Source organism: Marmota flaviventris, chromosome 1 (assembly GCF_047511675.1).
Source record: "Marmota flaviventris isolate mMarFla1 chromosome 1, mMarFla1.hap1, whole genome shotgun sequence".
Lineage (NCBI taxonomy): Eukaryota > Metazoa > Chordata > Mammalia > Rodentia > Sciuridae > Marmota > Marmota flaviventris.
Genome location: NC_092498.1, coordinates 7287097 through 7302484, shown reverse-complemented (window position 1 = coordinate 7302484; position 15388 = coordinate 7287097). Strand labels below are relative to the sequence as shown.

The 15388-nt window shown below is 42.9% G+C and overlaps 5 non-coding genes across 5 annotated transcripts; all 5 read left to right on the top strand.

Annotated features, from left to right (window-relative positions):
• Window positions 1-1943: 1943 nt before the first annotated feature.
• Window positions 1944-2015, top strand: Trnac-gca (transfer RNA cysteine (anticodon GCA)). Its single transcript has one exon. It is a non-coding gene; the product is annotated as a tRNA-Cys (tRNA).
• A 1913-nt stretch (window positions 2016-3928) lies between these two features.
• Trnac-gca (transfer RNA cysteine (anticodon GCA)) lies at window positions 3929-4000 on the top strand. Its single transcript has one exon. It is a non-coding gene; the product is annotated as a tRNA-Cys (tRNA).
• Window positions 4001-5563: 1563 nt separating this feature from the next.
• Window positions 5564-5635, top strand: Trnac-gca (transfer RNA cysteine (anticodon GCA)). The gene has a single exon. It is a non-coding gene; the product is annotated as a tRNA-Cys (tRNA).
• Window positions 5636-11874: 6239 nt separating this feature from the next.
• Window positions 11875-11946, top strand: Trnac-gca (transfer RNA cysteine (anticodon GCA)). Its single transcript has one exon. It is a non-coding gene; the product is annotated as a tRNA-Cys (tRNA).
• A 2510-nt stretch (window positions 11947-14456) lies between these two features.
• On the top strand, window positions 14457-14528 carry Trnac-gca (transfer RNA cysteine (anticodon GCA)). The gene has a single exon. It is a non-coding gene; the product is annotated as a tRNA-Cys (tRNA).
• The last annotated feature ends 860 nt before the right edge of the window (window positions 14529-15388 follow it).

Below are 15388 nucleotides of genomic sequence, written 5' to 3'. Positions count from 1 at the left end.
AATAAAAAGGAAACATGTCGATTACATTTTCATTTCTTGAACATCTCATTTGATTCATTCAAAATACCTATTTGTTCATTTTGGTAATCTTTGCTCCTCAATCCAGCTTCTAATTCTCTCTTATGAAAGATACTCTGATTTATTCAAATAGTTTTATATGTGGTCTCTTGCAGGTTGAGTTCTATTGTTTATTTTTTCTCTTTACTTGATTGGAGCTGGTTCCTTGGGAGCCTATGTGTTCAGCAAACAATATGAAAAATTTAGTACATGCCAGTCTTTCATATGAATTAAACCATGTAGTCTATAAACAACCCAACAAAGTGTACACTCTTTTTTGTACACAAATGTATCATAACTTTTCACTTCTCTTGTTGTATATGATGCAGAGTAACAATTCATGCAATCATACATGTACATAGGGAATAATTCTCATCCCATCACCTTTTCCTTCCCTACCACTCCTCCCCTATGCTCATTCTTCTCTGCCCAACCCAAAGTTCCTCCATTTTTCCCTTGCCCCACCCCATTACGGATCAGCATTGGACTTATAAGAGAAAATATTTGGTCTTGATAGCATGATATACTCAAACTCTACCCATTTACCTGCAAATGCCATAATTTTATTACCCTTTAAGGCTGAGTAATATTCCATTGAGTGTATGTATATACCACTCCATTCATCTATTGAGAGGAACCTAGATTGGTTCCACAGTTTAGCTATTGTGAATTGAGCTGCTATAACATTGATGTGGCTTTGTCATAGTAATATGCTGATTATAAGACCTTTAGGTAGAGACTGGGGAGTTGGATAGCTGGGTCAAATGGTGGTTCCATTGCAAGTTTTCTGAGGAATCTCCATACTGTTTTCCAGAGTGGTTGTACCAATTTGCAGTCTCACCAGCATTGAAAGACTGTAATTTTTCCCCCACATCCTCACCAATACTTATTGTTGTTTGTATTCTGGATAACTGCTATTCTGGAGTGAGATGAAATCTTACAGTAGTTTTGATTTGCATTTCTCTAACTACTAGAGATGTTGAACATTTTTTTCATATATTTGTTGACTTATTGTATATGTTCTTCTGTGAAGTATCTACTCAAATCCTTATACATTTATTGATTGGGTTATTTGTGTTTTGTTGTTGTTGTCGTTGTTGGTGTTAAAATTTCTGAATTATTTATATACCCAGGAGATTAGTGCTCTTTCTGATGTGCGTGTGGTAAAGATTTCCTCCCATTTTGTTGGCTCTCTCTTCATGTTATTGATAGTTTCCTTTGTTATTATCTCCATTTTGCAGGATTACAGATGAGGAACAAGGGAGAAGTGTCCAACTCCTGAAATTAAAACCCAGGCTGTCAGACTTCAGAGTCAATGCTGCGGGCGTCTGTGTCACCCTCCTCCTGCCAAGCTGCTGAGAGCATGTCCTGCTCCTTGAGCTGTCTTGGTGTTGGTTCTTCAATATTCAGATTCCTAAATCTGCTTCCACGACTGCATCATTCTCTGTGTATATTAACTGGAGGAGAAGTTGGAAGGGTTATCATTTGTTGTAGAATTTTATTTTGTAGAAAGTGCCCTTAACTGAGGATTGGGAGGAGGGTCAGTCCCAAATGTGAAGAAGTGGGTCAGAGCAGACACCTGTATCAGTGGAGTGTGTTCTGGTAGGTCCCACCATGAAGGCGCAGTATTTGGCTGTGAGGGCCATTCTAGCATCTAGTGCTTCTCCAGGCTGCTACCTGCACAGGGCCCCAAAGCTGGGAAGACACAGGCTGAGGACTGTTGTGGAGGGGAGGCTGTCTGTTGTAGGCAGCAGTCTGATGAGTTTCCTCTGACCCAGGCCTGGCAGCTGCCAAGAGCTCCCATCCTGAAGAAGTGACTCACACGTCACAGGTTGTCTCGAGTGGCTGTAGGACTTAAAGTTATTATGAACTCCATAAAAGTAGCAGGGTGTATAGCTCAGGGGTAGAGCATTTGACTGCAGATCAAGAGGTCCCTGGTTCAAATCCAGGTGCCCCCTACATAGGCTTGATTTTGGCCTTCCCTTATAAAGGAACTAAACTGTGCATTAATCCATCTGATGGATGAACCATTTGCATGGACTAACTGGGTGGTAATTGGAGGCATCTGGGGTATACCTGGAGATGTAGCCACTGGGATATCACTGGGGTTTAAATTTAGTTCCTGATGGCTCAATTCCTATCTCTGCTTCCTGCCTCCTGATAAACCCAGCCTAATTCCCTCTTAAGATCAGGAGCCATCTTGTCACAAGTTATAAAATATTCATTTCTGTTATCTGTAAAATATTAGGATTTCTATTTGGCGTGGCCATATTTTGATGTTTTAAACTTACTTGGAATGCCTGCCCGTGCCTTGAACTCACCTATTCCTGGATTTTTCTGACCAGATATCAACCCTCTCTGAAACCTTAGTGGCCCCTCATAAATTCTGGCTTTCCCTGGCCAGATAACAACCCTCTCTGCAATCCTAATGGTGCCTCATAAATTCTGATGTTGGGATCTAAATTTACTCCCTAACTACTGAACTATTTAGACCATGAACCTACTACCTGCCTTTGTTTGATGCTTGTCAAAATTCTGTTGTCTGTAAGTTCTCAAGACACGCCTCCCTTTTTGAAACTTTCTGTGCTATAAAGCTGCGCTCCTAGAGAGCTGGAGTACTGTCTTCTATTCCCACGAGTTTTGGGTGAGACATTCCTATATGGCCGGAATTACAAGCTTGCTTTTATTTGATTTAAAAATAGAGTCAGTGGTCTTTTATTTGCATTGTGGTTTAACACTATCATGAACTGAGTAGATTTCATTTGCCACACTCTTTCTCCATGATACTCAGCCTCACTTTTGGCCCAAAATACTGCAATAAGATAACCATGAACTGACCCTCTGAATTCATGAGTCCAAAATCAACATTTATTCCTTAAATGGGGTTCTTGTGAGGTATTATGGTCACCATTATGATTTAGATATGAGGTATCCCCTAAAAGTTAATGTGTGAGAAAATGAAAGAAGGTTTAAGGTGAAATGATTGGGTTATGAGAGCATTAATATTATCAGTGCCTTGATCCCCTGATAGGGTTTAACCGGTTGGTAACTGAAGTAGGTGGTGTGTGGCTAGAGGAGGTGGGTGACTGGGGACTTGCCTTTGGGGTATATATTTTGTCTGTGGTGAGGGAATCTCTCTATGCTTCCTGGAGTGATGTCCTGACTTGCTTTCCTCTACCACACCATCTGCCATGACGTTCTGCCTCAGCTGAAGACCTGCAGAATGGAGCTGACTGGGATGGATGAACCTCTGAACACATGAGCGCCACACAAACATTACCTCCTTAAAATTTTTCTTGTCAGGTGTTTTGGTCTCAGTGATGAAAAACTGACTAAAAGAGTCACAGTAGTGAGAAGCTGACTAACACAAGCACAGATCAAAGCAATAGATCAAACCTGTCTCTGACTCAGATCCTGCAGGGAGCTGCTAGAGGCACATGGGATCCCTAGGTCCCTTCCCAGAGGATGGAGGTCTCAGGGGGAAACCAATGTTTGCTCTTGCCCATCCCATACCCCAACCTCAAGTACTAATTAGAATCACCTGGACAGTCTATCAAAGTGCCATTTCCCAGTGCCACCCTCACCTCCAAAGGGTCTGCTGAGCAGCCAGCTCTTGTACTCTGGCTCCTCTGGTTCAGTGTGAAGGAGGTTCCTGCTGCAGACAGCCACCATTTTTAGGCCCCACCCTCAGCCAGGTTCTAAGGAGGAGGAAGGTAATGGTTACACCTACAGGTGTATAGACAGGAAGGGGTGTGGCCTAGCAGGAAGTTAGTGTATGATGGCAGAACTCTAGCAAGTGCATATCTCCAGGTGGGGACTCCTGGGTGTGGCCATCCAGGTTTAAGGTGCTTATTACACACACAAGGCAACAGGGGGTATAGCTCAGGGGTAGAGCATTTGACTGCAGATCAAGAGGTCCCTGGTTCAAATCCAGGTGCCCCCTACTCATGCTTACTTTTGACATCCTCTCCTACACAGATGCCTCCATTTCCTCTTCTTCTTCAGTGCACACCAGATAAACATTCTCTTTACCACAAGCAGCCAATGCTGAGGCTCTACTATGGTTATTCTTAACCCCAATATGAATTAGAATCACCTGAACAGTCTATCAGAGTGCCATTTCTCAGGCCCCACTCTAAATCCACTTTAGCACAATATTTTACAGGGAGAGGTTTGTCTCTTGTCTTCTTTTGCTGTACTGTGGACAGTGTTGTGATCCTAAAGTGGGAGATGCCAACTGGGACCTTGAAGGCAGAGCACTAGAATAATTGGAGTGAAGGACTATGGCACTTGTCCCTATGCTATGCCATGCCAAACCTGGACCACCTAATTGTACTTTCATGTGGGAGAAAAGAAAACTTCTGGTTTAATTGCTCATTAGTGTCTTGTATTGATTTTTGGCCATTTGTGTGTTCAGATGCACAGTCAAGTCTTATTCTACACAAAACCCCAACCCAAACCTCACTCATGGCTGTTCCCTCTCAAGGTCTTAGAACCTGCAGGTTCTTGCTCACACCTCTCCTCATTTCTACCTCATCTTCCTGCTCTTACTCAACCTATTAATTATCCTCATGTTGACCCTCTTCTCCTCCATCTCTCTCTGGGCCATGATCCTAGGCAACCCTGTGGCTCTCCTGTTTGTGTACCCATGTGGACCTAGAGTTGCCCCTCACACCTGACTCCAGCTCCTCTCAGGCCTTTGCCTGTGGCCTCTCTTTTTCCCTCACAGCTCCTTTCTTGTTCCATGAATGCAAATGCCGGTGGCTATTTCTAACTTTGCTCTGGAGTCTCCAGCTGTTGTTGGAGTAAAGAATGGATCCAGACACATGGTTCCATGCAAATCTGTGGCAGAGGGATCTCAATTATTACCCTCTTTTAATGGGCAAGGGTATGAATTATGTCATTATGTTCCTTTCTTTTCATTCTTTTAAAGAATTGGGGAGTATGTCTGTATTTGACTGCAGGTCCCTTGTTCAAATCCAGGAGCACCCTGCAGTATCACCTTCTACCTTCCTTATTTAGCAGTCTCCTTATTAGAAAGGTCTTTGGTCATCTTCCCCTCTCTCCAGAGTCTGTCCTGGCTTCTCCAGTGTGCCTCATCAGCATATTGAGGAGGTATGGTCACTCTTTTCCATGGTTTATCACCTCTGTGTCTGTAGCTTGTGCTCATCTGAAGCTTGGAGATATTTCTGTGCCTCTCAACAGGCAAGAGCCCTCTCCAGTCCCTGAGCTTCTGTGCTCAGCCAAATGTTTTTCTGATTAGTTCAACTTGGAATCATGAAAGTTTAGTGGGGCTGGGGAAACAATCCCTTGCCACTGTTCATCCTATCATCCAATAATTCTAATTGTCAGGAAAAAGGTATTGGAATTTACTCTTGTATTTTAAATGACTTTTAGGATACAATGCATTGAAGGTCTAACACTAGCAAGTACACATGTGATGGTGGTAAAATCCAGGGTGTGGCCAGGCAGCTTTAGAGTGCTTATTAGACACACATAAAGAGCAGGGGGTATAGCTCAGGGGTAGAGCATTTGACTGCAGATCAAGAGGTCCCTGGTTCAAATCCAGGTGCCCCCTCCTTTTGAACCCAATGAAGAACTCAATGAAAATTTGTGACAAATGGTCTGAAATAGTAAAGATCATGTTAAGTGAAATAAACCAGACTCAGAAAAATCAAGAAATGTTTCCCTTAATGTTTTGAACAACCAACAATAAAAATTAAAAAAAAAAAGAAATGTTTCCTTTCCTATGTGGAAGTGCGAGCAAATTAAGGGAAAGAAGGTGCGTAAGTATCAAATATCATAAGGATAAAGGGAATATCAGTGAAGTAGAAGAAGGAGACAGATGGAGAGAGAATGGATGGGAAATGGGAGGAAATAGTGCATGAATTTAACAAAATCATGTTATATGTATATATAATTGGTACACAGATAATTTCACCTTTATGTATATGTAGAAAGCATCAATGAAAAATAAGTGAGTGAAAAGAAAATCAATAGAATATAGAAAGGAGAATAATGGAGAGTGGAGGGAGTGCAAGAAGGGGGAATGGAATTGAAACCAAATTCCATATGTTTGATTTTGTCAAAATGAAACCAACTTATGTATAATTTTAATGAACTAATAAAAATAATAGAAAAAAACTTTACACCAAGGGGTAGAATTGACATTTGTGAAGAATAATAAAGAACCCAAATTGCTATTTCTAGCAGCCATAAAAATTTCCAGAGAACTCCATGCAGTATTTGATTCTGCAAGACTGCTAAATTATGATGTAAATTTAATTCACAGCTTCCCAGGTGTGACAATTAGGGATCTGATCTGGAAAATTAGATCCCAAGAATTGTCATGGGAATTCATAGGATTTGTACAACCTGCAGGTTTCCTAATCAGAAGAGCGCCAACCCTCCCTGACAGCTGGAGGCCCTCCTGCTCTCCCACTGAGCTGACCCTGTTCTACTTTGCTTCTCCTCTTATCTCAGCCATATTGCCTCTGTCTTTTGATCAATAACTTGAGAAAATTCCAGCATGCCAACTTCAGAGTCACACCTTGCAGGTGGACGCTTCAATGCCAAAGTAATCACCAGACTATGCTTATTCTTAACAGCAAAAATCGGGGGAATGTACATAGAAATGAATTCATAACAGCTGTGGACCAAGGAGAGAAAAAAAGCAATGTTAAACTCTATAGAGTTTCTTATTGGTTTGATTCTGGCTTCAGAGTCCTACCTGGATAAGCAGAAATTAGTTTTATTGTTGTCTCAACGTGTTGGTTCAAATTGGAAATCAAAATATTTAAAAAACCAATGGAAACAAGATGCCAGAATATCTAAATCTAGATGGGAAAAGTGGAGTATACTATGTGTGACATGTCCATACCTCTGCCTCCTACACAACAGTTATATGACAACCCTTTCAATACAACCTCAAGAAATACAGCATTTGCTTGAGGGCTATCTTTGAGAACCATTTTATTTGCATATCTTTATGGACCCATGAGAGATGACATAGCTCAAATGTGTCTCCTAATTAGATTTGAGGATGAAAGTTTTTTAAAAAGTGGAAAAAGCTAAAAATTGCCCTCAATCATCCCGTTCCAGGCATCTTAATAGCCCACAGAAATACTGTTGATGCAAATAGTCTGTTCATGCGGAGTGTGAGCACCCACACAGAAGAGGTTCATTTTCTCATTCTTACAAACTACACTGCAATGGCTAACCATGTACATACAGCTTTGCACACTCTACAAGATGAACTAAATGCACACTTTAAAGTACTCTGCTTGCAAGTAACCTCCCAGAAAAGACATAGCAATTACGACACATCCTACCATCCCTGTAAAAAGTGCCCATCACCTTTTGCAATAATCACATATATTCCATGCATGAATGGTTGTGTCACAATGAGGGAGGTTTCAAGATGCTGGAAGAGATGAGGTTGCTTTCCTGGCTGCACCATGGTATGAAAGCAAGAAAGCAGATAGGAACCTTCTCAGCAAGATGGGTTGAATAAAAAGGGACTGTACTGGGAATTAATACTGGATATTCAAAGCAGATCAGGGACTCGGAAGGTTGGATATTACAACATAAAGAAGGAGCCTCAGCCCCACTGCCCCCCACCACTGCCAACAGTGCCACTCAGACCAGTCCCCCCACAATCAAAGTGGAGGAATAAGGAAATTAAAGGAACACACATTTTTAGGATGTTTGTGGCATGTCTGGGTATGGAGAGATCCAAGATCAAACACACAGCCAGACTTACCAAAAGGTGTGCTCCACAATGTCAAGCTGCATCTCTTCCTACTGCTCCAGGATGACAAAGGAACCATTTTGCAGCTATCATGTGGCGCTGGCAATTGGGGGAGTCAACTTATAGTAAACCACAGTATTATGAAGATGCCTAACATACAGAATAAGGAGAGAATTTTAAACATTGCCAAAAACCTGACAGGTCACATTTAGAGGGAAACCAAACTAGATCTCAGTGGATTTCTCAACCCAGACCCTCAAAGCTAGGAGGCCTTGGAATAGTATATACCAAGCTCTGAATGAAAATAGACTCCAACCAAGAATACTATACCCAGCAAAATTAAGCTTCAGAACTGGCAATGAAATTAAAATCTTCCATGACAAAGAAAAGTTAAAAAAATTCACAATTAGGAAGCCTGTACTACAAAACATACTCAATAAAATATTTCGTAAAGAAGAATTGAGAAAAAAAGTGAAAACCAGCAAAGAGAGAAACTACCCTAGAAGAACAGTCAATCACAGGAGAAACCAATTTACACCAAAAATCAGAAATCATTTCTCAATAATAGCACTAAATGAAAATGGCCTAAACTCATCATCAAATCTATGTCTAAAGACATAGATTTGCAGTCTGGATTACAAAACAAGAACCAACAATATGCTGTCTACCAGAGACTCACCTCAAAGGCAAAGATATCCACAGACTGAAGATAAAAGGATGGGAAAAGAAGACATATTATTTCTTGTCAACTATCCTCCTATCAGACAAAGTGGTCTTCAAGCCAAAGTGAATCAGAAGGGACAAAGAATATCATACTGCTTATGGTACCTGAAATTATACTACAGAGCTGTAGTAACAAAAATGGCATGGTATTGGCACCAAAACAGACATGAAGACCAATGGTACAGAATAGAAGACACAGGGAAAAACCCACATAAATACAGTTGTCTCCTACTAGAGAAAGGAGCCATAAACCTACATTTGAGAAAAGATAGCCTCTTCAATAAATGGTGCTGGGAAAACTGGAAATCCATATGTAGCAGAATGAAATGAACGCCCCCCTCACCCTGCACAAAACTTAACTCAAAGTGGATCAAGGACCTAGGCATTAGAACAGAGATTCTGAACCTACTAGAAGAAAAAGTAGGCCCAACTCTCCATCATGTCAGCTTAGGAACCAACTTCCTAAACAAGAGTCCTAAGGAATCAAAGAATCAAGAATCAAAAACGGGATGGTATCAAACTAAAATGCTTCTTCACAGGAAAGGAAACAATCAAAACATGAAGAGAGAGCCTACAGAATGGGGAAAATATTTGCCACCTACACCCCAGGTAGAGTATTAACCTCCAGGATATACAAAAAACTCAAGAAACTTAACACCAAAAAATCCATTAAACCAATCAATAAATGGGCAAAGGAACTGAACAGGCACTTCACAGAAAAAGAAATACAAATGGCGAAAAACATATGAAAAAATGTTCAACATCTCTAGAGATTAGAGAAACACAAATTAAAACTACACTGAGATTTCATCTCACTCCAGTCAGAAGGGCAATTATCAAGAATACAAGTGACATTAAACATTGGTGAGGATGTGGGGAAACAGGTACACTCATACATTGCTGGTGGGACTGCAAATTAATGCAACCCCTCTGGAAAGCAGTATGGAGACTCCTCAGAAAACGTGGAATGAGATCATCACTTGACCTAGCTATCCCAATCTTCAGTCTCACCCACAGTACTTAAAATCAGCATACTACAGTGATGCAGCCACATCAATATCTATAGTAGCTCAATTCACAATCACTAAGTTATGCAACCAACCTAGGTGCCCCTCAATAGATGAATGGATAAAGGAAACATGGTATATATACACAATGGAATATTACTCTGCCTTAAGGAAGAATGACTTTATGACTTTTGCTGGTAAATAAGCCAATCCCAAGAAACCAAAGGTCAAATGCTCTCACTGATATGCAGATGCTAATGCACAACAAGGCAGGGAGGAGAATAGAAGTTTTTTTTTTTTTTTTTCAGAGTAGAAATTAGAAGTTTATTAAAGGACAGCAGAAAAGACTTCTCCCGGAGGAAGAAGGGGACCCAAGAGGTGGAATCCCGAGAATAGAAGTTTAGTGGGTTAGACAAAAGGGAATGGAGGAAAGGGAGAGGGGATAGGAATAGAAAAGACAATAGAATGAATGGAACAGAACTTTCCTATGTTCATGCAATAATCCACCACAGTGAAACTCCACATCATGTACAACCACAAGAAGGGGATCCTAATTAGAGTAATTTACACTTCATGTATGCCTAATGTTCAAAATACAATCATGAAGTTTTTTTTTTTTTAAGATAGCTATTGACAAAGCATTAGCAACCTTTACTAAAAGACACTGAGACTGTATGTGAAGTGAAAAGATCTCTTGGCCTCTAATATTCTACACATGGGAAGCAAGCTGAGAAGACTGCTCATTCACCAAGGTACATATTTGCTACTGACTTCATCATAAACTGCAAAGGAGAATGATGGAAAGGGGGGGGGGGGGGGTTCTGAAAAGGTGGAGCCAGGCAAGTTCTTATGCAGAAGGTCTGAATTGGAGTCAGTCCCAGGTAACAGAATCAGGGCCTAATCAGGGAACCTTCCCTAATCCTGGGTGGCTATTGGTGGCACCACTGAGTTTTGAAGTGGTTATTTAAGTATTATCATTGGTAATATGCTGGAAAATACTGAAATTGGTATCTAGAAGGGTGTTCCAACTGTAACATCAGATTATAAAAAATGACATAGCCCCTTTTCCCAATAATTTGAATTTCTCTGCAGTTGCGGTACTTCCAGTTTTTCCAATCTTCATGCTGGAATTTTTACTGAAGAAAGTTTGGTTTTGTATTTGCATTGTGTATTGGATTTGCAATGGACAAAAATATTGTCTTTTAAGCTCATAGATCTCTGATACAGAGAAACCTCACCTGGATTCAACAATCATCATTAGAACCTAGATTTGTCTTGGGATGGGGATATAGCAGTTGGTAGAGTGCTTGCCTTGCATGCACATGGCCTGGGTTCATTCCCCAGCACCACACACACACACACACACACACACACACACACACACAAAGAACCTAGATTTGTGATTGACACAGCCAGGACCCAGCCTTCCTCCCTCCCATATATCTCAACTTCTGAGTGAAGGGAGAGGGGAAAATTCCATTTACTGAGGGAATCGAGAATGTGCATCAATCAGACTGGGTAGGAAAGAGCCTGCAGACAAGTGAAAGTCTTCTGGAGACTGGAAGGTGACATCCTGGCCTGAAGCAGGGTCTTTTGTCAGGCTGTGGTGCACATGCAGTTTCCATCAAGGAGGAAGGAATAACACTCACAGTGCACCATGGAGTCCTTGGGTGTGGGAACAGGTGACACATGCTAAGGGGTCATAGCTCAGGGGTAGAGCATTTGACTGCAAACTAAGAGGTCCATGGTGCAAATCCAGGTGTCCCCTACTGGTGTTTTTAAAAATTATTATTGGCAAATCTACACTGGTCTTTTCTCTGGTCAGTGTTCTCCTTGCCATTCACCCTCAGCACCACCCTTCCTATGGCTTGTGTCAGTTGTCTCTGGTGCCACTAGTTACCTGGCAAAAGGAGGACTCCTGTGGCCAGTGATCTGTTTGTTTTTCTGAAGGTCTTCCTTAATTGCTCTGTAAAGTTGACATTATGGAGCGACATATTGCTGAATCAGAGTCACCCAGACTGGATTTACATCAGAATTACCAGCTCCCTCACTAAAAATACAGACAAACCACCCCTAGTCTTTCTGATTAGTTCTTATTGGAATCTTACAACTTTAACTTTGATTGGAGGGATCACAGACCCTTGCTAATGTCCATCCTAACAGCCAGTAATTCTAATAGGCAGGAAAATGGTATTGGAACTTACATTTGTAGATGTAAATGATGTTCCAGGATATGTTATGTGCCATGGCCTGACAGTAGGCACACATGTGAAGGTGGTAAAATCCAGAGTGTGGCCAGGCAGCTTTAGAGTGCTTATTAGACACCCATAAAGAGTAGGGGGTATAGCTCAGGGGTAGAGCATTTGACTGCAGATCAAGAGGTCCCTGGTTCAAATCCAGGTGCCCCCTCTTTTTGCACTCAATGAACACAGTGTTCTGTTTCAAACTTTTTTCTACCACACTGATTCAGCTGTGAATATGGAGAGAGATGAGGAGGCTAGGTGTTCAGTACCACACATCATGAAATCTTCAAAGATGAGTCAGTGATCAAGGGTCTGGGGACAGAGAATATTTTAAGAAATGTCCCAAACAGTTGTGGAGTGCATAATGCTGATTTCTGCATGATTGCCTCACTATCTGGAGACCTGGGAGGAGCAGATGTGGCAGCTCTGGTCTGAAGACAGTCTGAGGGCACAGTTCAGAATTATTTACACTTCTGCTCACCGTGCTTTATAACACACTCCAAGGACCCACATGCACACAGCTGTCTGTAATTGGCTGGATGAAGTGACTTTGGCGTGTGTCTTCAGCTCCCAGCAACAGGTGCCAGAGTCAGCTGAGATCTTGCTCCAGCCAGGTCACTAGACCTTATAGTAAAACTCTCCAATCAGGGGTTTGACAAATCCCTCTTTCTCAGCAGCCTCGTCTTCTCTTCCTTAGGAAGGGAGAGAAGGTTCCATAAGGCCCCCACACTTGGAGTGGCAATGGGCTTGGCTTAAAGTCTCCTGATTTAAGTGTCAATCACATCCAAAAATGCCTTCACGGCAGCATCCCATAGGTGATTGGTTGAACATCTGTCCACCACAGCCCACCCCAGCAGACATAGGAAATCACCCAGCACAATTGCTAATGCCTTTAGCTTGGCCAACTGTATATCCGGGTGAGACTATGAGTGCTGATAAACTACACAGAAAGAGAGGCGAGATGTGGGGCTCATCCTGAGGTGACAGAGTCCAGACACTGTAAGTGAGACCCAGGCTATAGCCAGGGTCCATTCTGGAGGTGGGCGTGGCTCTCTAACCAGGCTGGCTGAGGTCCTGGCCTGGCTTCCCTGGGTCCTACCCAGTACATGAGCCTGGGTCTTCAGACTTCCCTGTCCGGCCAGGAGCTCCCTTCCACCCTGCCAACCACTGTCCCCTGGGTCTCGGCCAGCCTGAGGTGGGCTCCTCTCTAATCAGAGTGCCCTGACTAGAACCAGGAATGGGTACAGGCAAAAGACCCTCACGCAAGTGAAGGGATGGAGCACTGGTAACTGGGCCTTGCTCACTTGAGATAATGAAAAATTAGGTGGTTCTGGGGGAAGGAAATGTAGAAGGCCAACTTCTACAGGAGAAAAGTTGAGTGAGACTTTCCCACAGTCCCCCAGGGACCAGAGAGCAGCAAGAGTGGCTTCAGATGAACTGATGATCCTACCTCTGAAGGAAAGCAAATGGTAATTTCAAAGGTCACACTGTAATTGTAATGAAATGATTAGGTTTAGGCTATAGCTCAATCATGTCTCCTCTGAACCTTCTTTCATCGGGGATACCTTACATCCATACCATAACAACCCCCATCAGATAGACCTGGGGAGGCCCTGTAGAGTACCCTTGGGTGTTACTCCTGCCTGGTGGCTTCATTTTGGGCAGGGAATCCTAACTCCCTTCTCCCTCTGGTTTTTTTATTCAGGCTCCTGCTACTTGAGAGAATATTTTGGCTCATGGGTTTTTCTCTTACTTGCACGAAGTCTTTTTAAGGAACAAGATCAATGTTCACTCATCCCTGTGGCCTCCACATGGATGACAGACTTGGCACCTTACAAGCTCCATGAGTGTTGGTTAGTGAGAGAGGGAGTGGTGGAGAGAAATAACAAGCCCCCCTCCTTGAGGCCTTGACATATAGAAGAGGCTCTGCTGGGTCTCATGTGAGGTCCATTAAAGAACAGGAACATCAGCTCTTGTCTGTCAGGAGCCGTCCGTAGATTGCATATTGGTCACCATGCATGGAAGGCTCTTGGAGGGAGGCTTCTGGTTTCTGGGAATGACCAGTGGACATTTCCTCTAGTCAGTTGCCCAGGGACATTGTGAATATCTATCCTGATCTGCTGTGGCCCACATAGCACCTGAGATGGGTGTGACCTGCCAAGATGTCAATCAACCTGCTGACTGTAAGACATCATGAAACAAGATTCTGCCCTTGAAACCTCATCCCTGTTTTTGATGTACCCCCTTAAATAAACCACCAGAGCAGCTTTTTCTTTGTCTAGTTCCAGAACCCTTATGGATTAGAACTATCAGGGGCTTCACCTATTGTAAATATATTACTGAATATTTGTGTTTGTTATTCACTAACAATTTGAGATTTTAAATTTTAGGGTGGCTTACATCCTTCTCTGCAGGAAGAAGAACTCCCAATGAGATGCTGGCCGTTGACCCCTGATACTTGTCTGGCAACTGGTGTGGACCTAGGAGAAACTATGGAGTCATGTGTCCTTTACCTATGCAAAGGGGGATGGAGCAGGGCCAGGTAATATGGAAGAGGGAGAGGGGAATGCAGACTACAGTAGAGAAAGTTAGAGAAAACAGTGGGAGATGAATGTGTAGGTAGCCTGGGTGTGGTGCCATGGATGAAAAGGTGCTAATGAGAGGCCCTACATAGGTGGGGATGTAGCTCAGGGGTAGAGAATTTGACTGCAGATCAAGAGTTCCCTGGTTCAAATCCAGGTGCCCCCTTGTTTGTGAGAGTTTTAGTCAGTGTATTGCACACAGTAGAGAAAGCAATGAATCGGTCATGCTCTCTGACCAACCACATCTCAGAAGAGCAGACTCACTGACTCTCACGTAACTGGTGCAAAAATTAGTTTCCAAGGCACAGATCCCTGTGTTCTCCCACACTCTCAGTTTTATTCAGCTCTACAAATCTTCCAGGAGAAGGTGGTCTGTGTCTTCTCTCTGTGTGTGCTGCATAGCACTCTGCTTGGGCTATAACAAAGGAGAGATTGATCCAGTGGTAACATGGTGCTCTCAACAATGGGAAGGTGCTCTGGTTTCTGAGCCCAGCATACCAGGATGCCAGTGAGAGGCCCTGAACCTTGGCACTGGGCCCTAGGGTCTGGAGCTCCCACCCAGGGCTCCGGCAGATCCTCTGGCCACATAAGCTCATGCCCTGACCCTCCCAGACCAAGATAGGGATAAGCAGCATTCTGGGTGCCTCTCTAGGACACAAGCTCAGGAGTAACATGATAGGGTAGTGCACCTGAGGCTTCCTAAAGGAGTGACCTGACCCTCCTGACCTTTTTTCTCTATCCTCCAGCAGACAAATTCATAATCCTGGGCTCCAGTGAAGGAACAGAAGCTGCAACCCTATTCCGAAATCAGAGTAGAAACAACATTTGTATCGGGACCCTTGTATCTGCCCTTAAAAGCTCATCTCACTAGTGCCTAATGAAGACCTCATGATTTTCTATGTCCAACATCCCCTACATTTAACAGTCTGTAGCCAAGAACATCAATAAAAAGCTGGAGGACTTTTGTTTCCATAGGGGACCTTGGATTAACCTGAATCCTGAATCCCCAGCTGGGCTGCCCATCAC